At 45.4% G+C, this 24,808-nt stretch overlaps 1 protein-coding gene across 5 annotated transcripts in view; it reads right to left on the minus strand.

The window, feature by feature from the left end:
* sema3ab (sema domain, immunoglobulin domain (Ig), short basic domain, secreted, (semaphorin) 3Ab) overlaps window positions 1-24,808 on the minus strand; it is a 411,101-nt gene that overhangs the window by 173,226 nt on the left and 213,067 nt on the right. The gene's annotated exons all lie outside the window — the stretch shown is intronic.

The following is a 24,808-nucleotide window of genomic DNA, read 5'->3' on the forward strand; positions in this document are numbered from 1 at the left end:
CGCCAGTACAATAACACAGACATAAAACGGCTTCTTTGAACCAAACCAACTGTTCACTTTAACTGGTGGAGGCTGATAAAGATGAAGCTCAACCTCCCTCTCGATATTGTAGCTGTTTCTAACCTTTCAGTGACTGATCCATGAGTGTCCAAGTTCACAGAAACAATTCCCCAGAAACATCTCTTCAAAGTGAAAAAGGCAGGCTATGCGGTTTCAGTAGCCAAGTCTACAGACTATAGGAATTCTTGTGGCACAGTGGTAGTATCCCTAACCTTGAGCCAGGAGACCCAGGTTCAAGAGCTGAAAAATGTGTCGCTGGAAAAGCGCAGCAGGTCAGGCAGCATCCAAGGAGAAGGAGGATCGACGTTTCGGGCATAAGCCCTTCTTCAGGAATGAGGAGGGTGTGCCCAGCAGGCTAAGATAAAAGGTAGGGAGGAGGGACATGGGGATGGGGCGTTGGGAATGCGATAGGTGGAAGGAGGTTAAGGTGAGGGTGATAGGCCGGACAGGGGGTGGGGGCGGAGAGGTCGGGAAGAAGATTACAGGTCAAGAAGGCGATGCTGAGTCCAAGGGTTGGGACTGAGATAAGGTGGGGGGAGGGGAAATGAGGAAGCTGGAGAAATCTGCATTCATCCCTTGTGGTTGGAGGGTTCCTAGGAGGAAGATGAGGCGCTCTTCCTCCAGGCGTTGTGTTGCCATGGTCTGGCAATGGAGGAGGCCAAGGACCTGCATGTCCTTGGCGGAGTGGGAGGGGAAGTTGAAGTATTGAGCCACGGGGCGGTTGGGTTGGTTGGTCCGGGTGTCCCAGAGGTGTTCTCTGAAACGTTCCGCAAGTAGGCAGCCTGTCTCCCCAATGTAGAGGAGACCACATCGGTGCAGCGGATGCAGTAAATGATGTGTGTGGAGGTGCAGGTGAATTTGTGATGGATATAGAAGGATCCTTTGGGGCCTTGGAGGGAAGTGAGGGGGGACGTGTGGGCGCAAGTTTTGCATTTCTTGTGGTTGCAGGGGAAGGTGCCGGGAGTGGAGGTTGGGTTGGTGGGAGGTGTGGACCTGATGAGGGAGTTACGGAGGGAGTGGTCTTTCTGGAACGCTGATAGGGGAGGGGAGGGAAATATATCTTTGGTGGTGGGGTCCGTTTGGAGGTGGCGGAAATGACGGCGGATGATACGATGTTTCTGGAGGTTGGTGGGGTGGTAGGTGAGGGCCAGTGTGGTTCTGTCCTGGTGGCGATTGGAGGGGCGGGGCTCAAGGGCGGAGGAGCGGGAAGTGGAGGAAATGTGGTGGAGAGCATCGTCAACCACGTCTGAGGGGAAATTGCGGTCTTTGAAGCAGGAGGCCATCTGGGTTGTTCGGTATTCGAATTGGTCCTCCTGGGAGCAGATGCGGAGGAGGCAAAGGAATTGGGAATATGGGATGGAGTTTTTACAGGGGGCAGGGTGAGAGGAGGTGTAATCTAGGTAGCTGTGGGAATCGATCGGTTTGTAGTAAATGTCCGTGTTGATTCGGTCGCCCGAGATAGAAATGGAGAGGTCTAGGAAAGGGAGGGAGGAGTCTGAGGCAGTCCAAGTAAATTTGAGGTCGGGGTGGAAGGTGTTAGTAAAGTGGATGAACTGTTCAACCTCCTTGTGGGAGCACGAGGTAGCGCCGATACAGTCATCAATGTAGCAGAGGAAAAGGTGGGGGATGGTGCCAGTGTAGCTGCAGAAGATGGAATGTTCCACATATCCTACGAAGAGACAGGCATAGCTGGGGCCCATGAAAGTGCCCATGGCTATTCCTTTGGTTTGGAGGAAGTGGGAGAATTGGAAAGAGAAGTTGTTCAGAGTGAGGACCAGTTCAGTCAGTCGAAGGAGGGTGTCAGTGGAAGGGTACTGGTTGGTTCGGTGGGAAAGGAAGAAGCGGAGGGCTTTGAGGCCTTCGTGATGGGGGATGGAGGTGTACAGGGACTGGATATCCATGGTGAAGATAAGGCGTTGGGGGCCAGGGAAGCGAAAATCATGGAGGAGGTGGAGGGCGTGGGTGGTGTCCTGAACGTAGGTGGGGAGTTCTTGGACTAAGGGGGACAGGACCATGTTGAGGTATGCAGGCATGAGTTCGGTGGGGCAGGAGCAGGCTGAGACAATGGGTCGGCCGGGGCAGTCAGGTTTGTGGATTTTGGGCAGGAGGTAGAAGCGGGAGATGCGGGGTTGTGGGACTATGAGGTTGGAGGCGGTGGATGGGAGGTCCCCCGAGGTGATGAGGTTATGGATGGTGTAGGAGATGATGGTTTGGTGGTGGGGGGTGGGGTCATGGTCAAGGGGGCAGTAGGAGGAGGTGTCCACGAGCTGGCGTTTAGCCTCAGCGGTGTAAAGACCCAGGTTCAAGTCCCACCTGCTCCAGAGGTGTGGGATAATATCTCTGAACAGGTTAATATAGAAAACATCTACTCTCAGTCAAGACCCACATATCTTCATCGTGCTGTATCGTGTTCTGAATGGTTATGTGTGAACAGACTAGAATGTTAGTAAAAACAGAGTGAGGGAGTAGCCTTCTTCAGTGCATAATCCTATCCAAAATCATTTGAACACCAGGACAATGTGAGGTACTACTTAAATACCTCTGTTCCTCTGCAACTCCTGATGTTCTTCAATCCTTTCATCATATTGAGTGGGATCGTTACCTGCATTCCCAATATTCCAACAGTGAATCCCATTGCAGAATCTCACCATTGTTCCAGCATAGGAGGAGGCCATTCAGCCCACTGTAGCTGTATGGATTCTCCCCAGATGAGCATCTTATTTAGTGCCATCCCCATATCCCTGCACAGGAGGTGGACTTGGCCCAGGGGCATTATTGTTAGACCATTTATCCAAAGAGGAGAAAGTGAGGTCTGCAGATGCTGGAGATCAAAGTTGAAACTTTATTGCTGGAACAGCACAGCAGGTCAGGCAGCATCCAGGGAACAGGAGATTCGACGTTTCGGGCACAGGCCCTTCTTCAGGAATCACAGGCCCTTTCCTGAAGAAGGGCCTGTGCCCGAAACGTCGAATCTCCTGTTCCCTGGATGCTGCCTGACCTGCTGTGCTGTTCCAGCAATAAAGTTTCAACATTTATCCAAAGACTCAGATAGTGTTCGGGATACCCAGATTTGAATACTGCTATGGCAGATGGTGGAATTGAATTTTCTAAAAATCTGGAATCAAGAGTCTAATGATGATTATGAATCCATTGTTGATGGTCAGGGGAAAAAAATCTGATTCACTAATGTCCTTCAAGGAAGGAAACTGCCATCCTTACCTGGTCTGCCACATGTGACTCCAGACCCACAGCAATGTGATTGACTCTTAACTGCTCTCTGGGTAATTAGGGATGGACAATAAATGCTGGCCCAGCTAGGGTCACCCACATACTGTGAAGGAATAAAAAAATTGCTCTTTTTCAACTAATCATCCATGTCTTTTGGAATGTGTCTCCACCACGCATTCAGATGGTACACTCTAGACTGCAGCTACTCCCTGTGTGAAAAGGTTTCTCATGTCACTTTTTGTTCGTCTGCTAATTAACAGTAATCTCTAGCTTTTCATTCATGATTCTTTTCCAAGTGAAATTATTTTCTCCCGATCAACTTTATCTAGCCCTCCCATGATTCTGAATACTTCAACTAGGACTCCTGTCAGCCTTCTCCTCTCCAGCCTCTTCTTCATGCACCTCCCCCCCACCACCACATCTCTCCACTTTGTACCACCCAGTCCTTATTTAAAATTCCATCTCTTTCATCAAGTCGCTTGTCTCTCCTTCTAACATTGCCTCCCTTGTCTTAAGTGTACTTTTACATCATTGTGTTTTATGCAGTGCCTTTGAAATATTTTTCAGTGCTGAAGCACTACATAAATGCAAGTTGATGTTGATATAGGTGCCATTTATAGATATTTAACAGTTCTGAAGGTGTAATCGCTAAATTCCAGATGTTCTGATGAAAGGTCAACTTCGATACTATTTACTGTTATTCTTCTCTTTTCAAAACTAATAAACATGCTGGGTATTTTAGTGTGCTTCTTTTATTTTAATCAGATTTTTAGTTATGTTCACCTCACTGCTTTCCTGGTTTATATTTCAGAATATGGTCATTTCTTTTGCCCAGTCGAAAGAGTTTCCATGTTTGCAACCTTCCGCCATTTGTGGTTTTAAATACTGTGCTACAAGATGGACAGTGGGTTTCTTTTTTGCAAAGGCTAATTAAAGTGCCTTTGGACTGTTAGAGAAATGAGACTGAGTCGCGTTACTGAACCTTCTCACACTGGCACAATGTCAGGTTTTGAAGTGATATTGGAAGTCAGCACTCCAGGGCTATGTCAATAAATATTGTGCTGCAATGGAGCTTGTACACAGATATGAAAGCGATGAATAGAAACAGGGATGGAGGCAAGCCCCATTTGGACCATTGCCAGTTTTTCAAGTGGCCTATATCTACACACAGCTCGTCTACTCTGTTTTTTTTGAAAGGGAGTGAAAAGTCTTTGTTCCAATATCTTTTCCATAAATTTTATGTTCTTTCTTCTTGTGTTAATTCCTTTTATCCTCCTCTCTAATCTCACATTTTCTTTATTTTTGTAATCTTAATTTTAATAGAATTTAATACCTAGTCAAATCTTCAGTATTCTTTATTTTCTCCTAATTATTTTTCACTCCTGACTGTATTCCTCCTTTAGGATCTGTACACACACATGTCCATTTCTTGTTGGTTCCCTTTCTAATATTAGAAACTGTGGGGCTGGGGCTGGGGCTGAGTTTCCACACAGGGGGCTCAAACAACTCTCTCGCCAAGACAGACCTCAAGTTGGAGCAGAATCAAAATACGAAAGAACAGAGGCTCTTCTTGCTGTAACTCCCCCAGTAACCTGCAATTAGCTACAGACTAATTCTATAGATTCAGTCTTGCATGTTTGATGCTCCAACATCTTTCGGTTTTAAATTGGTTTGCTGTCACTAAAGTCATTGTCAATGTTGTACTCTAATATACAGCTCATTCATTCCATCACAAAGAGGAGCATCATGGATTGAATTTCCCACTCAGTTTCCAGCATGTTTTACTGAAGGCTTATGAGTTGCCAACAAAGCCAAATGTTTGGTTAATGATAGAGAATTGTTAACAGTGAATGTGAAGTTCAGAAGACCTCCACACAATTATTGCAGTGTGACTGATTTTCACTTTCTTTCTGCCAGGCTGTAGCTGGGATTTTTAAAAAGCTTTATTATTTGGCAAACCTCAAATCATGTCTTTTGAAGCCAGCTCCAGTTTTCTGTTTCACTTGGATTTTCATGAAGAGATTCAGCACAGAAGGAAGCCAAAGGATCAGGGAACGATGGTCACTCAGGGAGAGACTGTTTGACGTCTCGAGTTTATGTTGGCTGTCAGCAGGAGTAATGCAGCAGTGTCACACTCCAGGCTTTGTCCCAGAGCCTTGTAAACTTTCTCCTTTCTGGTACTTACCCAATGTCCTTTTATAAACCACAATTAAATCTGCCTCCACCACACTCTCAGGCAGTATATTTCATATCCTAACAACTTGCAGTGCAACAAGAAAAGACTTTATTTCCTCTAAAACCAAAATACTGTGACAGTTGCAAATCAGAAATGACAATGCTCGAAGTACTCAGCAGGTTTGGCAGCAAGTGTGGGGGAAGAGAAAAAAAGTTAGACATGGCTCCTTCAGAATTGAAGGGGGAGAGAAATATGATGGGTATTATACAAAGTAGAGAGCAAGTTGTGGGGCCGGGTGGGGAACAGGGAAACTGAAGGACAGGGGAAAGGGTGGGAGTGGTTAAGTGACAATATGTCATGAAACAAAAGGCAAAGGGATTGTTTATAGCAAAGTGAAAAAAAATACTAGTACAAAGTGTGAAGAGAAGAAGAGTGAACAACTCTGTCTGAAGATAAAAACATGAAAAACAACATGCATATTATCAGGTAGAAAACAAAAATAGGGACAGAATTCATATTGACTGTACCTCAAGATTACATTGGACTTCGCTGAATTTGTTTTGCAGAATAATTCTGGTGATGTGACTAAGGTAGCGAGTTAAAACAACAAATGTGAGTGAGCGCAGGGTCCCAATGGCAGATTTACTTAGCAAGGGTCTAATCAACCACACTGCAGATGGAAGGTGTTGGGATGGTTGGAAGAGGGCTACGTAGATTCATCTGAGGAGAAAGTAAGGCACATCAGGAATTCCTGAGGAATACTGGATTTTCCAAACTGAACTGGAGGTGGGAAACTGGAAGAATGGAATGGAGTGCGAGGAAGCGTTGAGATGGTTGTAGGATGCAGTGGGTTTAAAACAAATACTAGTCTAAAGACTAACCCCAGAATAGAGCCAGACAGGTAAAAGAGTGGAAGGGGAAGTTGGAGGTGTACCAGGTGAAGGTGAGATAAGGGTAAAAATTGGAAGCAAAGATCAGAAACCTGCAGAAATATAGTGATTGATATACCATAAAAAATAAAATCTGCTGGAAAACTCAACAGATCTGGCAGCCTTCCAGACCAGTGACCTTTCAACAGATTGGTTCTGATGACACATCATGAACATAAAACTTTGAACTCTACATTTCTCTCTCTCTGAAAAGGTGCTGCCAAATCCATTGACTTTCTCCAAAATGTTTTGTTTTTATTTCAGGTTTCCAACATCTGCAGTACTTTACTTTCGTACCAGGAGAAAAGTTCTGGTCATGGGGAGCTGAGCAGGATCAGAACAAGAAATGTTCCACATGACCCATTGAAAGATAAGCAGCACTGGAAACTCATGCAGGTACCAAGGAACAATATCTTTTATCTGGAGGAAATGAGACATATCATTTGTTCAATGAAGAATGTGCTCAGCCTGATGGTTGCGGTTGTGGACGGAAACTGTTGAGGCCTGTGTCCAAGTTGGTAGAGAGTTGTCAGACCCTCCTGCTGGGGGCCCCTTACCAATTGTTGATAAATTATTCTACCTGCTATCATTAGATGAATGACTAATTTTGATGCTTCTCACCTTTGATAGTTTACAAAGTGCTGGCTTTGGGCAAAGTACAAGTTGCGATATTGTGTTACAGTCTGTCTGCATTTCAGTGTCCTGTTTGAGTACAGATTAGCCAGGGTTTTTTTTTCGACAGAGTGATATGATCTGAAGCAGCTTGACATTGCAGTCTCTTCACACTGTCATGAAGATCAGGCTTTCAGGTGCTCGATTACTTGTAAAATTATTTCCGTTCACAGAAACAAATTGAAGAGTTCAGTTAAAAAATGCACTCATGCAGAATGACATTTCAAACATTCCTCATACTTGTTGATGTCTTTTGAACTTTGACCTGCATGCAGAAACACTGGTATAAATCCCAATGGGGACATTAATATGTTGAAATCAATATCCGAAAATGTCAAGTTCACACCGACACAGCACTGGAGCGAACCTCCCAGATACTTTCCAATCAACTTGTTCAGAGATATAATGACACACCTCTGGAATAGGTGAATCTGGAACCTAGGCCTCTTGGTTCAGAGGTAGAGATACTACCACTGTGTCACAAAACTCATTTCTGAACATTTCACACTGTCCAAGGCACAATATTTTTACTTAGCTTTGAAACCAACACCTGGTGTTCTGGGTGACTGAAATTCAAAGTTTAAGCTTCATTTGAGCTAGTACAGCACTAAGTATTGTTTTGATTAATTTCTTAATAGGGAGTATTACTAATTTTCACATCTTTTATGTAGAAATTCAGTGTTAACCTGCTGATGTCTCTTCAGCACATCAAAGAGAATGAGATACTTAGTGGGAAATGTATCTCAGGACAAGTTTTATCTTCACCATGAGATTTTCTGATTGGTCTGACTGCCAGAATTGATGCACAGGTTGCCAGAAGTATTTTAATTTCTCTAGTATTTTTCAAGGTCAAAGAAATCCAGCTATTTGTACTAAATAGTTGTGTGAAACACTGAATTTGGATCATGCTGATCCCTTCTGGAAGGGAATGCAGACAGCAGTGCGACAATAATCAGGTCTATCACTGAAGTTCCATTAAGGCATACCTGCAGGTGAGTTTTAAGATTGGATTTTCACTCTAAGAAAGTGGAAACAAGCTGCTGCAGGCAGCAAGTCTACTGCAGGGTGCATTTTCCATTGTTTTTGGTGAGTAGTAGGTTAGATTATAGAAGTGACTGTCAGATGTTCAGTGCAAAAATGTTGATGATGATAAACACTAGACATGTTGTCTGGCTTAGAGACAGGTGTGGAGAAAGTTACAGCTATTTCGGAATTGTTAATATGTATTATCTTCATTTGTCCATAAATGTCAGCTTTTTTATGCTTCATTCCAAGGTGACAAATTTAATCTGAAAAATATAACTCTCAATGTATTTTTAAGATAAAATATAATGCACTAAAAGGTTTCAGCTCCAACATCAGGATTCCTGATGAAGGACTTTTGCCCGAAACATCGATTCTCCTGCTCCTCGGATGCTGCCTGACCTGCTGTGCTTTTCCAGCATCATTCTAATATTGAGCACTGCACATGTACCTGCACTTCTCAGCCTGCCTTAGTTCAAGAAGGCAGCTCACTATCCCCCACTCTCTTAAGGGCAGTTAGGGGTAAGCCATATATGTTGGCACATATCCAATTAAAGAACGAACAAATTTCTGCAAACTATATTCTTAACATTAAATAACCACCTTTCCCAGTGGAATAGTAAATGTTCATGATGCACCATTGCAGTCCTTCTGTTGCTAAGGAAGGAATTACAGGATTCCGACCCAGTAACACTGAAGCAACAGCAATATATTTCCAAGTCAGAATGGTGAGTGGCTCATAGGGAAATTTGCAGGTGATGGTGTTCCCAAGTATCTGCTGCCCTTGTCCTTCCAGATGAAGTGTTTGTATAGGTGGAGCCTGGACAAGTTGCTCCAGTGCATCTTGTAGATGGTATACACTGCTGCTACTATGTGAATGTTGAAGATGTGGACGGGGTGGATTTTGTCTTGGATGATGTTGAACTTGAGTTTTGTTGGAGCTGCACCCATCCAGGTAAGTGCAGAGAATTCCATCAGACTCCTGATTTGCGCCTTGAAGGTAGTGGACAGGTTTTGCATATTCAGGAGGTGAGTTACCCACCACAGAATTTCCAGACTCTAACCTGCTCTTTCTGCCACAGGATTTATGTGGCTATTCAAGTTCAATTTCTTAAGAGTCAGGGAAGAAACAGACCCTTTGGCCCAACAGAGCAGTATAAGTAGCTCAGTGGGTAGGACTGCTGCCTCACAGTGCCAGGGAGCTGGGTTCAATTCCACCCTCAGGCAACTGTCGATGTGGAGTTTGCATGTTCTATCTGTGTCTGCGCATGTTTATACCACTTCCCTCCCACTGTCCAAAGATGGCAGGTTAAGTGAATTGCCCATAGTGTCCAGGGATGTGTGGACTAGGTGGATTGACCAATGGGAAGTACAGGGTTACACAGATTGGGTGAGAAATAGAGGGTTACAGGAATTAGACCTTCGAAGGGTTGGTGTGGTTTTGATAGGCCGAATGGCCACACTGTAGGGGTTCTGTTATTTTAACTCATCCATGTTGACTGGATACCCTAAATTAATCTATTCCCATTTGGCCCATAAACCCTTCCTGTTAATATACCCATCCAGATGCCTTTAAATGCTGTAATTGTACCAGCCTCCACCACTTCCTCTGGCAGCTCATTGTATACACACACCATTATCTGTGTGAAAACGTTGTCCCTTTTAAATCTTTTCCCTCTCATTTTAAACCTGATCCCTCCAGTTTTGGATTCCCCTATCTGGGGAAAAAATCTTGTCTATTCAAACTGTCCATGCCCCTCATCATTATATAAACCTCTATAAGTCACCCCTCAACCTCCCTCCCTAGGGATAATAGTCCCAGCCTATTCAGCCTCTCCCTCTCACTCAAACCCTAAAACCCGGCAAAATTCTTGTAAATCTTCTCTGAACCCTTTCAAGTTTCACAACATCTAAAACAATTTGCTCCATTGTGAAGGGTTTCAGAATGATAACGTGTTTGAATCTCAAGGAGCAATGGTAACGTACAATCTGTCAGCCCAAACCTGCTGCATTTGAATATCGATTGGTTTAGTTTCTGAGGAGTTGCGAATGGTGCTGAACATTATGCAATCATCAGCGAACATCCTCACTTCTGACTTTATGATGGAGGGAAGGTCATTGATGAAGCAGCTGAAGGTGTTTGGCCTGGGATACTACCCTGAGGAACTCCTGCAGAGATGTCCTGGGGATACGTTGATTGACTGTTTGACCCAGATTTTTCATCAGCGTTCACCATGATAAGTAAACAGCTGGATTACAGTTAAGTGAGTTGATTCCAAATGAAACATCCTTAAAGCAGTTTGGAATATTGAGGAAAATGTGGGAGTAATTTGTCGAACAAAGAACAAAGAACTAAGAAAATTTACAGCCCAGGAATGGGCCCTTCGGCCCTCCAAGCCTGAGCCGATCCAAATCCACTGTCTAAACCTGTCACCCAATTCCTAAGCATCGGTATCCCTCTGCTCCCCACCTACTCATGCATCTGTCCAGGTGCATCTTAAATGAATCTACCGTGCCTGCCTCTACCACGTCTGCTGGCAACGTGTTCCAGACGCCCACCACCCTCTGTGTAAAGTACTTGCCACGTGAATCCCCCTTAAACTTTCCACCTCTCACCTTGAAAGCATGATGTCTCGTTACTGAATCCTTCACCCTGGGAAAAAAAGCTTGTCTCTATCCACCCTGTCTATACCCTTCATGATTTTGTAAACCTCAATTAGGTTCCCCCTCAATCTCCTTTTTCTAATGAAAAAAAACCTAACCTACTCAACCTCTCTTCATAGCTAGCACCTTCCATACCAGGCAACATCCTTGTAAACCTTCTCTGCACCCTCTCCAAAGCATCCATATCCTTCTGGTGATGTGGCAACCAGAACTGTACACAGTATTCCAAATGTGGCCGAACCAATGTCGTGTACAATTTTAACATGACCTGCCAGCTCTTATACTCAATACCCCGTCTGATGAAGGCAAACACCCCATATGCCTTCTTGAGCACTCTATCCACCAGTGCAGCCACCTTCAGGATACAATGGACCTGAACTCCCAGATCTCTCTGCTCATGAACTTTTCCCAAGGCTCTTCCTTTTACCGTATATTCACTCTCGAATTAGACTTCTCAAAATGAACCACCTCACATTTGCCTGGATTGAACTCCATCTGCCACTTCTCCACCCAATTCTCCAGTCTATCTATATTTTCCTATACTCTAGAGCTCTATTCCTGATGAAGAGCTTTTGCCCGAAACGTCGATTTTCCTGCTCCTCGAATGCTGCCTGACCTGCTGTCCTTTTCCAGCACCACTCTAATCTAGACCCCCCCGTGTATTCTAATGGTGTCACCCTAATCCTAGTGTTCCATCAGTGTGGAATGGAGGTGATTATCAGATCACACCATGCAGCTCTGTATGCATCTTCATCCTTATGTTTAAATCTTATGCAAAACAATCCCCAGCTCTGTCCCCTGCACCACTAACAGCAACTAAAATGCTGGAATTTGTTTTCAAGATAATTTGCAAGAATTTCAATTCAAGGAGCAAGTCAACATTGGCACATAAGTGGAGAATACTGTTTGGTTGCCAAGTAGAATAAGATATGTGCAGGTTGGCACAGTTTTAGGGCAGCACAGTGGCTCAGTGAGTAGCACTGCTGCTTCATAGCACGAGAGACCTGGGTTTGATTCCACCCTCAGGTGACTGTGTGGAGTCTGCACATTCTCCCCGTGTCTGTGTGGAGTTTGCACATTCTCCCCGTGTCTGTGTGGAGTTTGCACATTCTCCCCATGTCTGTGTGGAGTCTGTACATTCTCCCTGTGCCAGCGAGCGTTTCTTTCAGATGTTCCAGTTTCCTCCCACAATCTAAAGATATGCAGGTGAGGTGGATTAACCATGGGAAATGCAGGGTTACAGAGACTGGGGGGATGGGTCTGAGTGGGCTGTTCCCTCCAAGGTGTGGACTTGATGAGCTGAATGGCCTGCTTCCATTCTGTGAAAATTCTATGATTCTCCTCAGTTGTCACTGTGAAGAATGCCCCCATCAATACAGATTGACAGTTAACTGCCAGTGTCTATTGAAATAATAATCCAGGCAGGGTTACTCTGGTCATTCATTGATTCATTTTTCCAGGGCAATGCTTTGACCAATACATGTTTGTTTTCCCCTTGTACAGATGTTCTTATCCTTGTAAATTGTCCTGTGAGAGCAAGGTGGAATATTTTAACAAAATATGTATTTTTTTCCAGCAGTTCTCACATTTGGTCCAAAGAAACAATTATATGACAGAAACAAAAACAGAAGTTGCTGGAAAAGCTCAGCAGGTCTGGTAGCATCTAAGAAAAAAAAATCAGGACCAGAAATGTTAACTCTGATTTCTCTCCACAGATGCTGCCAGACCTGCTGAGCTTTTCCAGCAACTTCTGTTTTTGTTTCTGATTTACAGCATCCACAGTTTTCCAGTTTTTTATATGACTGAAACATTCTGCAAACATAACTTATAAAACTGTTTCTAACTTTACTGGTTTATGCAACACAGGTAAACACAATTTTTGTATCAAGCTGTGAACCTTTAACTGGTATAATGCTCCTACAAGTGTTCTCCCAGCAGGTTGAAGATATCTGATGGTCAAATGAGTGTTATTGAGAGACCTGAGATACTTTCAGCCTGAGTGAATATTACCCACAGCAACATTACCATCCAGCTGTGCTGGCTTTAGGGGATTAAGATTGAGACATTGTTCAGCTACAGATATGCTGTCAATGTGGGAGACAAGGAATTGTTCTCATTCCGATATAATTGAACTGTCAATTCGGTCTTTTACAGGCAGTGCTGATGTTAGACAGTTTATAGCAATGGACAGAGGTAAAAGTGTGATTTTCCTTTCCCTTCTCCCAATCTACTTCTAGAACATAGAACATAGAAGAATACAGCGCAGTACAGGCCCTTCAGCCCTCGATGTTGCGCCGATCCAAGCCCACCTAACCTACACTAGCCCACTATCCTCCATATGCCTATCCAATGCCCGCTTAAATGCCCATAATGAGGGAGAGTCCACCACTGCTACTGGCAGGGCATTCCATGAACTCACGACTCGCTGAGTAAAGAACCTACCCCTAACATCTGTCCTATACCTACCCCCCCTTAATTTAAAGCTATGCCCCCTCGTAATAGCTGACTCCATATGTGGAAAAAGATTCTCACTGTCGACCCTATCTAAACCCCTAATCATCTTGTACACCTCTATCAAGTCACCCCTAAACCTTCTTTTCTCCAATGAAAACAACCCCAAGTGCCTCAGCCTTTCCTCATACGATCTTTCTACCATACCAGGCAACATCCTGGTAAACCTCCTCTGCACCCGTTCCAGTGCCTCCACATCCTTCCTATAGTATGGCGACCAAAACTGCACACAATACTCCAGATGCGGCCGCACCAGAGTCTTATACAACTGCAACATGACCTCAGTACTCCGGAACTCAATTCCTCTACCAATAAAAGCCAGTACGCCATATGCCTTCTTCACCGCACTATTTACCTGGGTGGCAACTTTCAAAGATCTGTGTACATGGACACCAAGATCCCTCTGCTCATCCACACTACCAAGTATCCGTCCATTAGCCCAGTACCCCATCTTTTTATTACTCTTACCAAAGTGAATCACCTCACACTTAGCTCCATTGAACTCCATTTGCCACCTCTCGCCCACCATTGCTTTAAAATCTCTACAGTGTTGAAACAGGTCCTTTGGCTCAACAAGACCCTCTGAAGAGTGACCCACCTGACCCATTCCCCTATATTTACCCCTGATTAATGCATCTAACCTACACATCCCTGAACACTATGGGTGATTCACCTAACCTGCACATCTTTGGATTGTGGGAGGAAACTGGAGCATCCCGAGGAAACCCACTCAGACACAGGGGGAATGTGCAAACTCCACACAGTCACTCAAGACTGGAATCGAACCCAGATCCCTGGCACTGCTGCCTCACAGTGCCAACCACTGAGCCATTGTGCTACTTTGCCAAGTAAAAGACCTGAAGATCCCCATGGACAGTTTCCCCAGTTGGTGCTCCTAATTCTGATGTTGTTCTTTGACTAATAAGCCTTTGCAGTTTGTGTTATAACAGAGGGTTCCCAACCACCAAAGTTTGAAAGAGTTCAGCTGATTGGAGTTTTTATTTCATGAGTCTTGTGCTGCTTGTCTACAGATCCCAGAAGGTGGCAGAACAAGTTAAGATGGCAACACATGCTCCAGTCTCCTCCCACAATCCAAAGATGTGCAGGTTAAGTGAATGGAGGACACTTGCCTTTATCAGCCAGAGCATAAATTAAAGAGCAGAATGGTGATTAGATTAGATTACTTACAGTGTGGAAACAGGCCCTTTGGCCCAACAAGTCCACACCGACCCGCCAAAGCGCAACCCACCCATTCCCCTACATTTACTCCTTTACCTAACACTACGGGCAATTTAGCATGGCCAATTCACCTGACCTGCACATCTTTGGACTGTGGGAGGAAACCCACACAGACATGGGGAGATTGTGCAAACTCCACACAGTCAGTCACCTGAGTCGGGAATTGAACCCGGGTCTCTGGCGCTGTGAAGCAGCAGTGCTAACCACTGTGCCACCGTGCCGCCTTTGGTCAGGCAACAGTTGGAGCACTGTATGCAGTGCGGGTCACTGCACTCTCACAAAGACATGATTACCCTGGAAAGGATGCAGAGGAGATTCACCAAGATGCTTCCTATGATGCATCAGTACAGCAATAAAGAGAGACTGGATAATCTTGGGTTGGTTTCTTTGGAGTAGAGAAGGCTGAAGAGGGTAGCGGGTAGAGACGAATAAAATCATAAGGTGCATGGACAGGGTGAATAGAAAGTAACTGCTTCTCTTAGTTGAAGGGTCAGTAACAAGTTGGGGGATCCTTGTAGAGAGACATCTTCAAGGTAGTCATCCTTGCAAGAGGATTTGCAGTAAGGTTAAAACCAACTAGGCAAAAGTGAGGACTGCAGATGCTGGAGATCAAAGTCAAGATTAGAGTGGTGCTGGAAAAGCACAGCAGGTCAGGCAGCATCTGAGGAGCAGGAAAATCAATATTCTGGACAAAACTGCAGATAGCTAGGGTCAATGGACTGAAGGGTCTCTTCTGTGCCATATGACTCTCTGGCTCTGAGTAAGGATTAGCATCTAGGGCCAGATTCTTGCAGACCCAAGCCAACTCTGACAGTTTTTAAAAATGTTTGGCAGGAGCTGGATGCTGACGTCTCGTCTCAGGTACAGCCTACATTTTTCAGCAGGGGGAGCGAACAGTGCATGGGAAAGTTAGTTCAGATACTGGAAGCCCGCATGGTCTTTTGAAGTTAGTGCTGAGTTCAAATAGACCACAAGGTCTTTCCCCATGGGGTGTGAATGAGCCACAAGGGTTGGTAAGGTCCTGATCCTGGTCCTTTGTTAAAACCGAGGTTATTATGAATGCTTGACTGAGTATCACATCTCCAAAGCCACTTATTCCAGGTGTGTGTGTGTGTGTGTGTGTGTGTGTGTGTGTGTGTGTGTGTGTGTGTGTGTGTGTGTGTGTGTGTGTGTAAAATGCTATTTTGACTGGTAGTTTTAAGAGACTATGATAGTTGACTCCTTTGTTATTGTTTGTGAGGAAGTTTGTTTGAGTTCTTGACAGATTGACCTGGTGTTGGATAATTACACTTTTAAATTGGTTTCTTGAAAAAGCAATTTTCTTTTCCTTATATTCACTATGAATGGGAATAATATATATATATTTTAATTATATATTTCTGTTTCATTTCATATAGGTCCTGTAGTCTGCCAAGAGGCCGTGAGTGCCAATGAGGCCAGAATGGGGGAACATGGAAGCAAGAGGGACACAAAGGCACAAGGGGTAGCACGGTGGCTCAGTGGTTAGCACTGTTGCCTCCCAGCACCAGGGATCCGGGTTCGATTCCAGCCGCGGGTGACTGTGTGGAGTTTGTACATGGGTTTCCTCTGGATGCTCCAGTTTCCTCTCACAGACCAAAGAAATGCAGGTTAGGGTGAATTGGTTGTGCTAAATTGCCTGTAGTGTTGAGGGATGTGTAGGTTAGGTGCATTTGTCAGGGGTAAATATATGATAGCAGGGTAGGGGAATGTGTCTGGGTGGGTTGCTCTTCAGAGGGTCAGAGTGGACTTGTTGGGCTGAAGGGTCTGTTTCCACACTGTAGGGATTCAATGGTTCTATGGATAGAGGTATGGAGATATTTATTTATTCATGGGATGTGGGCATCACTGGCTGGCCTGCATTTATTGCCCATCCTTAGTTGGCATTGAGAAATCTTTCTGGATCAGTGGTGCTGGAAGAGCACAGCAATTCAGGCAGCATCCGAGGACAGGCAAAATCGACGTTTCGGGCAAAAGCCCTTCATCAGGAATAAAGGCAGAGAGCCTGAAGCGTGGAGAGATAAGCTAGAGGAGGGTGGGGGTGGGGAGAGAGTGGCATAGAGTACAATAGGTCAGTGGGGAAGGAGATGAAGGTGATAGGTCAGGGAGGAGAGGGTGGAGTGGATAGGTGGAAAAGGAGCTGGGCAGGTCGAACAAGTCCGGACAGGTCAGGGGATCGAGTTGCTGGAGGTTAGAAGCTAGGATGAGGTGGTGGAAGGGGAAATGAGGAAACTGTTGAAATCCACATTGATGCCCTGGGGTTGAAGTGTTCCGAAGCGGAAGATGAGGCGTTCTTCCTCCAGGCGTCTGGTGGTGAGGGAGTGGCGGTGGAGGAGGCCCAGCACCTCCATATCCTCGGCAGAGATGGACCATCTCTGACACCTCCCTCCCCTTCCTGGACCTCTCCATCTCCATCAGTGACGACCGACTTGACACTGACATCTTCTACAAACCCACCAACTCCCACAGCTACCTGGATTACACCTCTTCCCACCCTACCTCTTGCAAAAATGCCATCCCGTATTCCCAATTCCTCTGCCTCCGCCGTATCTGCTCCCAGGAGGAGCGGTTCCACCATAGAACACACCAGATGGCCTCCTTCTTTAGAGACCGCAATTTCCCTTCCCACGTGGTTAAAGATGCCCTCCAACGCATCTCATCCACATCCCGCACCTCCGCCCTCAGACCCAACCCCTCCAACCGCAACAAGGACAGAACGCCCCTGGTGCTCACCTTCCACCCTACCAACCTTCGCATAAACCAAATCATCCGCCGACATTTCCGCCACCTCCAAACAGACCCCACCACCAGGGATATATTTCCCTCCCCACCCCTCTCCAACTTCCGCAAAGACCGTTCCCTCCGTGACTACCTGGTCAGGTCCACGCCCCCCTACGACCCACCCTCCCATCCTGGCACTTTCCCCTGCCACCGCAGAAACTGTAAAACCTGCGCCCACACCTCCTCCCTCACCTCCATCCAAGGCCCCAAAGGAGCTTTCCACATCCATCAAAGTTTTACCTGCACATCCACTAATATCATCTATTGTATCCGTTGCTCCCGATGCGGTCTCCTCTACATTGGGGAGACTGGGCGCCTCCTAGCAGAGCGCTTTAGGGAACATCTCCGAGACACTCGCACCAATCAACCAAATCGCCCAGTGGCTCAACATTTCAACTCCCCCTCCCACTCTGCCGAGGATATGGAGGTGATGGGCCTCCTCCACCGCTGCTCCCTCACCACCAGACGCCTGGAGGAAGAACGCCTCATCTTCCGCCTCGGAACACTTCAACCCCAGGGCATCAATGTGGATTTCAACAGTTTCCTCATTTCCCCTTCCCCCACCTCATCCTAGCTTCTAACCTCCAGCAACTCGATCCCCTGACCTGTCCGGACTTGTCCGACCTGCCCAGCTCCTTTTCCACCTATCCACTCCACCCTCTCCTCCCTGACCTATCACCTTCATCTCCTTCCCCACTGACCTATTGTACTCTATGCCACTCTCTCCCCACCCCCACCCTCCTCTAGCTTATCTCTCCACGCTTCAGGCTCTCTGCCTTTATTCCTGATGAAGGGCTTTTGCCCGAAACGTCGATTTTGCCTGTCCTCGGATGCTGCCTGAATTGCTGTGCTCTTCCAGCACCACTGATCCAGAATCTGGTTTCCAGCATCTGCAGTCATTGTTTTTACCTCATTGAGAAATCTTTAGTGAGCTGCTTTTTTTGAACTTAGTGGAGGTAGTTACACAGTGCCATTGGGGAGTTTTAACCCATAATAGTGAAGAAAAGGTGATATATTTCTACATCAGAATAGTGAATGGGTTGGAGGGGAATGTGCAGAGGGTGATGTCCCAATGTATCTGCTGTCCTGTCCCCAGGAGACAATAGTGATCATTGGTTTTGAAGGTGCTATCCAAGGATCTTTGGTGAATTTCTAGAATACAGCTTGGAAACAGTACACACATCTGCTACTAAGTGTTAATGAATAGTTCTGAATGTGTTGGCCTGAGAGGGGCCTTGTGCTGTACTGGTAGTTACCCTAACTCTGGGCTGTGGTGGCCTGGGTAGAAATCCCATCTACTCCAGAGGTGTTTAAAATATCTCTGTACATGTTAATTTGAAAATACGTTACCTGAGGAACTCTTGCAGAGATGTCGTGGAGCTTTGATAACAGACTTTCAACAACCACAACCATCTTCCTATGACTCTGACAGCAGGGAGTTGGTCCCCTGATACTCATTGATTCCAATTTTGGCAGAGATCCTCAGTTGTGGCCTTGATGTCAGGTCGATCACTTCCCCCCGCCCTCTGGAATTCAGCTCTTGTCCATGTTTGACCCAAGGCTGTAATAAGGTCAGGAGCTGAGTGGTCCTGGGAGAACCCAAACTGGGCATCACTGAGCAGGTTATTGCTGAGTAGGTGCTGTTCCGTAGCTCTGTTGGTAACACCTTCCATCACTTTATTGATGATGGAGAGTAGACTGAGGGGGTAGAAATTGGCCGGGTTGGATTTGTCCTGTTTTCATATATAAGACATACCTGAGAAACTTTCCACATTGTCAGGTTGTAGATGTTTGTATGAAAGCATGCGTGACATGGGGGAAGTGTGGGCTAATGGCCTTTTAGACCATTGGGCTGAAGTCGGAGTGAAATCAGTCAGGCCTTCTCTCCATCCTGCCTTCTGCTTCATTCCCACAGCTTTGATCTATGCCCCTTCCCTCTCAGAGTGAATATCCCACGCACAGAGGCTATTTCCCATTTGGGTGGGTCTGTCGCTGTGGGAAACATCCTCACTGAAATTTTCAGCATCAGTGGCTGAACCTCCGCATTGCAGATATGAAAAGACAGAGTTAAAAATAACGTCCCTCAATATTTCTTACTCCTGTGGTTTTAAATATAGAAAACTATTGCTTTCTTAAACACATACCAAACAGCAAATCAACAGACTTATACAAACAGCTCAGGTATCACTTTGAGCTTATCAAGTCACTTAATTTCCTCATATAAGCAATTTTAATATTGCTGCATTCTTATCATTTCATTGAAAATATAGCCTTCTCTATTTGTATCAGAGTTTTCATATTAAAGTAAGCCTTTCTAATTTTATTTCTCTTGTATAATTTACCCCTCATGACAATTTTAGCGCAATGTCAAACTTCACAACTCCTCATTTCCCCCTGGAATCTCGAGCTACTGCCATATGGTTAGTGATCTTCAAGAAATAAGACAGAATCTGAAGCTGAATGACAACAGATAAACTAACACGAGACACGACGGGTCTGCGCAGGAATATATAACACAATAGTATTGCCTCCTCAATCTGCATTTCATTGCTGATATATCTCTCTGGTACAACAGGATCAAACAGTTCTCCTTCCTGGCTCTTTTATTGGGGGAGTTGGTTGAAATAAGATATTTTTAGAAAGTTAGATGCAGACCATTTAGTGAATTTAATCTTCCTTATAGCATTTGAATTTCAATATTTAATAACATCTTTTGTCCATGTGGTCTCCATTTATTTATGGAACACATCCTCAGGAAAGGCACAGTGTTTACAATGAATGAATGATCACAATATGGAGCATTCTTATTGGTGTTCGAGGGAGTATTTCTGAGGAGTACCCATGTTTCTCAACTTAGCCATGTGTTTTTTCCTGTTTCTTTTCCCTACCCATTTATTTTTTGCTGCTGTAGAATGCCAGATCCACGCTGCCTTCACCAGTTTAAAGGCAGGGACCTTTGTACAGACATTCTCAATATTTCTCTTAAATCAAAGCTACATCAGAAACTTTCTGTGATTAATCTTTCCATTTCGGGAAGGAAACACATGGAATGAAATCCTTTTTAATTAAAAAAAGTGTTAGCCTTTCTCTGTAATTAAAGACTTGATAATGGAATTGCATTCTCCAAAATCACACCTTTCATGCAGTGCCTTCTGTCATTTCATTAGGTTTTTGTTAATTACCAAGAAAACCCGTATCTTGCCTTTGTAGCCACAGCCTATCTGACCAAGTGACAGTTTGGTTCAGTTACAAACTCTAAAGGATTTTTTTGAATTCAACTTCAGGACAAGCATTTAAACCAAGAGCACAGGACAACTGAGAGAGGGCCCAGTCTCGTGCTGAGGGTGGGCCCAGTCTCGTGCTGAGGGAGGGCCCAGACTCGTGCTGAGCGAGGGCCCAGTCTCACACTGAGGGAGGGCACAGTCTCATGCTGAGGGAGGGCCCGGTCTCGTGCTGAGGGACGGCCCAGTCTCACACTGAGGGAGAGCTGAGTCTCGTGCTGAGGGAGGGCCAGACTCGTGCTGAGGGAGGGCCCAGTCTCACACTGAGGGAAGGCTCAGTCTCGTGCTGAGGGAGGGCCCAGACTCGTGCTGAGGGAGAGCCCGGTCTCGTGCTGAGGGAGGGCCAGACTCGTGCTGAGGGAGGGCCCAGACTCGTGCTGAGCGAGGGCCCAGTCTCACACTGAGGGAGGGCCCAGTCTCATGCTGAGGGAGGGCCCGGTCTCACACTGAGGGAGGGCCCAGTCTCACACTGAGGGAGGGCTCGGTCTCGTGCTGATGGAGGGCCCAGTCTCGTGCTGAGGGACAGCCCGGTCTCGTGCTGAGGGACGGCCCAGTCTCACACTGAGGGAGGGCTGAGTCTCGTGCTGAGGGAGGGCCAGACTCGTGCTGAGGGAGGGCCCAGTCTCACACTGAGGGAGGGCTGAGTCTCGTGCTGAGGGAGGGCCCAGACTCGTGCTGAGGGAGGGCCCGGTCTCGTGCTGAGGGAGGGCCAGACTCGTGCTGAGGGAGGGCCCAGTCTCACACTGAGGGAGGGCCCAGTCTTGCGCTGAGGGAAGGCCTGTTCTGGTGCTAAGGGAGAGCCTGATCTCACAATTGAATAACTTGTTGCTTCGACCTACATTTCTGAAAGCTGTTTCAAAGCTGCACACAGTTTTTCCTCTTCTGACCTGGTGGGGTGAGATTGAAGCCTTTTTGCTTACTTCAGCAGAAACAAAGAACAAACCTGAAACTCGTTGAATACAACTGAACCTGATTAAACCAAATTGAACCAAATAAACCCAATTTTAAAATGGTTCCAATCCTTTAATGGAGCACTGTAACAAAAATGAATATTGAAAATCTAAATGAACACAATGAAATGGTTAATGTAATTTTGGTGATAGCCACTGGCCATTGATAGGCCTGAGCACTCTGGGGGACATTGCGTGTCCTACTCCCAAGAAAACCCGAGAATGTGTATAACTAGAAAAGTTGAGCAGACCTCACCGAACAAACTCCAATTTATATCACACCTCTCATAGCGTGGGATCTCTAACAGCAGGCACGGATATGTATAGGACTTGCTGAACTGATGACAAACCAGCTAATGGTGTTTTTTATTCACTCCCGGGATGAGGCTGCACTGGCTAGACTAACAGTTATTCCCCATCTCTCATGGCCCAAAGAGCAGTTAAAAGTCTTGCTTTTGGCCTGGAGTCACATGTAGACCAGACCAGGTAAGGATGGCAGATTTCCTTCCTTCCAGGCCCTTAGTAATAAGCCAGATGGGTTTTTACAACAATCAATGAGTGTGTCATGCTTATCCTTACTGAAACAAGATTCGACAATTCGAGATTATTTTTATTAATTTAAATTCTGCCATATACAATGCTGGAATTTGAACTCATATCCCCAGATCATTAATCTGGATGACCAGTCCAGCAATGTTACAATCACACCACTGGCTCCCTTGTTCTTATTACCGATGAAATATGTCTTTCCTGTCATTATTCTACAGATAGCAGATTTCCTTCACTCAAGGACACCCGTGAAACAGACAGTTACCTGATTACTGTTTGACCAGTTCATTTTGAAGCTCAGGATTTTCTTGCTGGGATTTGATCCTGTTTCCAGTCTGGGTCCCTGGGTTACTACCCCACTGAATTTACCAGTGAACCTCAACTGAACAGGAGTTAGCAATGATGATCCCCTAAACTGATCCACAAGAATTTCAATACCCTGCCGTGTCCTGAAGAGAATCATTGTGTGCTGATCAGACATTTACAAACTCGAGAAGAAAGAATTTCTACCGGAAAATGAAGACATTTCTCAGATTTTGGGTTTGGAGAATGTAGTCGGCTTTGGTTAAAACTGTGTAATGGAACTGAATATCTGTCTCACAGCAACATCCTCAATTAGATTGAAACAAGTCTCCAGAACATTCTGGAGAGCGAGCCTGCAGCCAATCAATTACAGAATGGTACAAGCTACAGATTGAGTTTCAGTGAGAAGCTTATTGGGGAAAGAGCACTGGGCTCACCTTTACATTTACTCACCTCTGAGCAGTGACCAATCAATTTGTGACAACAATAACATGCAGTTCCAAGTTTAAAGTGAAAACCCTGTCCTGCTATCTTCTGTGGAGCTTACATTCTCTTATAAAAATAATTTCCACTTTTGTGTTAACTACACCAATTAGTTATTCTTTTATGCAAGAGCTTGTGACCAGCAGGTGCAGCCTAGCTTTTGCTCGTTAAAGATGGATCACACAAAGCAGTTTGAGAACAAGAACGTGAGTCTGTGAAGGGATTATGTAGGTTTCTCCCCTAGTTCTGGAACTTACTCTACACAAGTATCATTTTGAGGTGACTACATACACGCTTCACAACAAATGGGGATCACTGACAAGATCAGTGCTTATTGTCCATCCCATTTATTCCTGATGAAGGGCTTTTGCCCGAAACGTTGATTTCGAAGCTCCTTGGATGCTGCCTGAACTGCTGTGCTCTTCCAGCACCACTAATCCAGCATCCCATTTATTGTTCATTGTCCATAAATGGGGTGGGTTACTCAGCAATGTAACTCTGAAGATGGACGAGGGAGATCCAGTTGATGTAGTGTATCTGGACTTACAAAAAGCTTTTGATAAAGTCCCACATAGGAGGTTCATGAGCAAACTTAGGGTGCATGGTATTGGGGGCAAAGTACTAACTTGGATTGAAAGTTGGTTGGCTGACAGGAAACAAAGAGTAGTGATAAACAGCTCCATTTCGGAATGGCAGTGGGGGACCACAGAGATCAGTGCTGGGACCGCAGTTTTTTACAATATACATTAATGATATAGAAAATGGTAAATTAGTAATAACATTAGCAAATTTGCTGATGATACTAAGATGGGTGGCAGGGTGAAATGTGAGGAGGGTGTTAGGAGATTACAGGGTGACCTGGACAGGTTAGGTGAGTGGGCAGATGCATGGCAGATGCAGTTTAATGTGGATAAATGTATGGTTATCCACTTTGGTGGCAAGAACAGGAAGGCAGATTACTACCTAAATGGAATCAATTTAGGTAAAGGGGCAGTACTAAGAGATCTGGGTGTTCTTGTACACCAGTCAATGAAGGTAAGCATGCAGGTACAGCAGGTAGTGAAAAAGGCTAATAGCATGCTGGCCTTCATAACAAGAGGGATTGAGTATAGAAGCAAAGAGGTTCTTCTGCAGCTGTACAGGGCCCTGGTGAGACCACACCTGGAGTACTGTGTGCAGTTCTGGTCTCCAAATTTGAGGAAAGACATTCTGGCTATTGAGGGAGTGCAATATAGGTTCACGAGGTCAATTCCTGGAATGGCGGGACTATCTTATGTTGAAAGATTGGAGCGACTGGGCTTGTATACCCTCGAGTTTAGAAGACTGAGAGGGGATCTGATTGAGACATAAGACTATTAAAGGATTGGACACCGTGGAGGCAGGAAACATGTTTCCGCTGATGGGTGAGTCCCGAACCAGAGGACACAGCTTAAAAATACGGGGTAGACCATTTAGGACAGAGATGAGGAGAAACTTCTTCACCCAGAGAGTGGTGGCTGTGTGGAATGCTCTGCCCCAGAGGGGAGTGGAGGCGCAGTCTCTGGATTCATTTAAGAAAGAGTCGGATAGAGCTCTCAAAGATAGTGGAATCAAGGGTTTTGGAGATAAGGCAGGAACAGGATACTGATTAAGGATGATCAGCCATGATCATATTGAATGGTGGTGCAGGCTCGAAGGGCAGAATGGCCTACTCCTGCACCTACTGTCTATTGTCTATTGTCAGTAGCAGAAAGCAAGTATGTAAGTTAGCTCGCTGAGCTGGAAGGTTTGTTTTCAGACATTTCGTCACCATGACTGGGTAACATCATTGGTGAGAGTCTCCAGTGAAGGGCTCGTGGTATGTCCCACCTCTCTGTTTATAGGTCTTGGTTTCTTAAGGTGGGTGATGTCATTTCCAGTTCTTTTTTTTTCAAGGGAAGGTAGATGGGAATCTAAGTCAAG

This window comes from Chiloscyllium plagiosum, unplaced genomic scaffold (genome assembly GCF_037043375.1).
Source record: "Chiloscyllium plagiosum isolate Xiang-an unplaced genomic scaffold, Cpla_swu_hap1 HiC_scaffold_23, whole genome shotgun sequence".
Lineage (NCBI taxonomy): Eukaryota > Metazoa > Chordata > Chondrichthyes > Orectolobiformes > Hemiscylliidae > Chiloscyllium > Chiloscyllium plagiosum.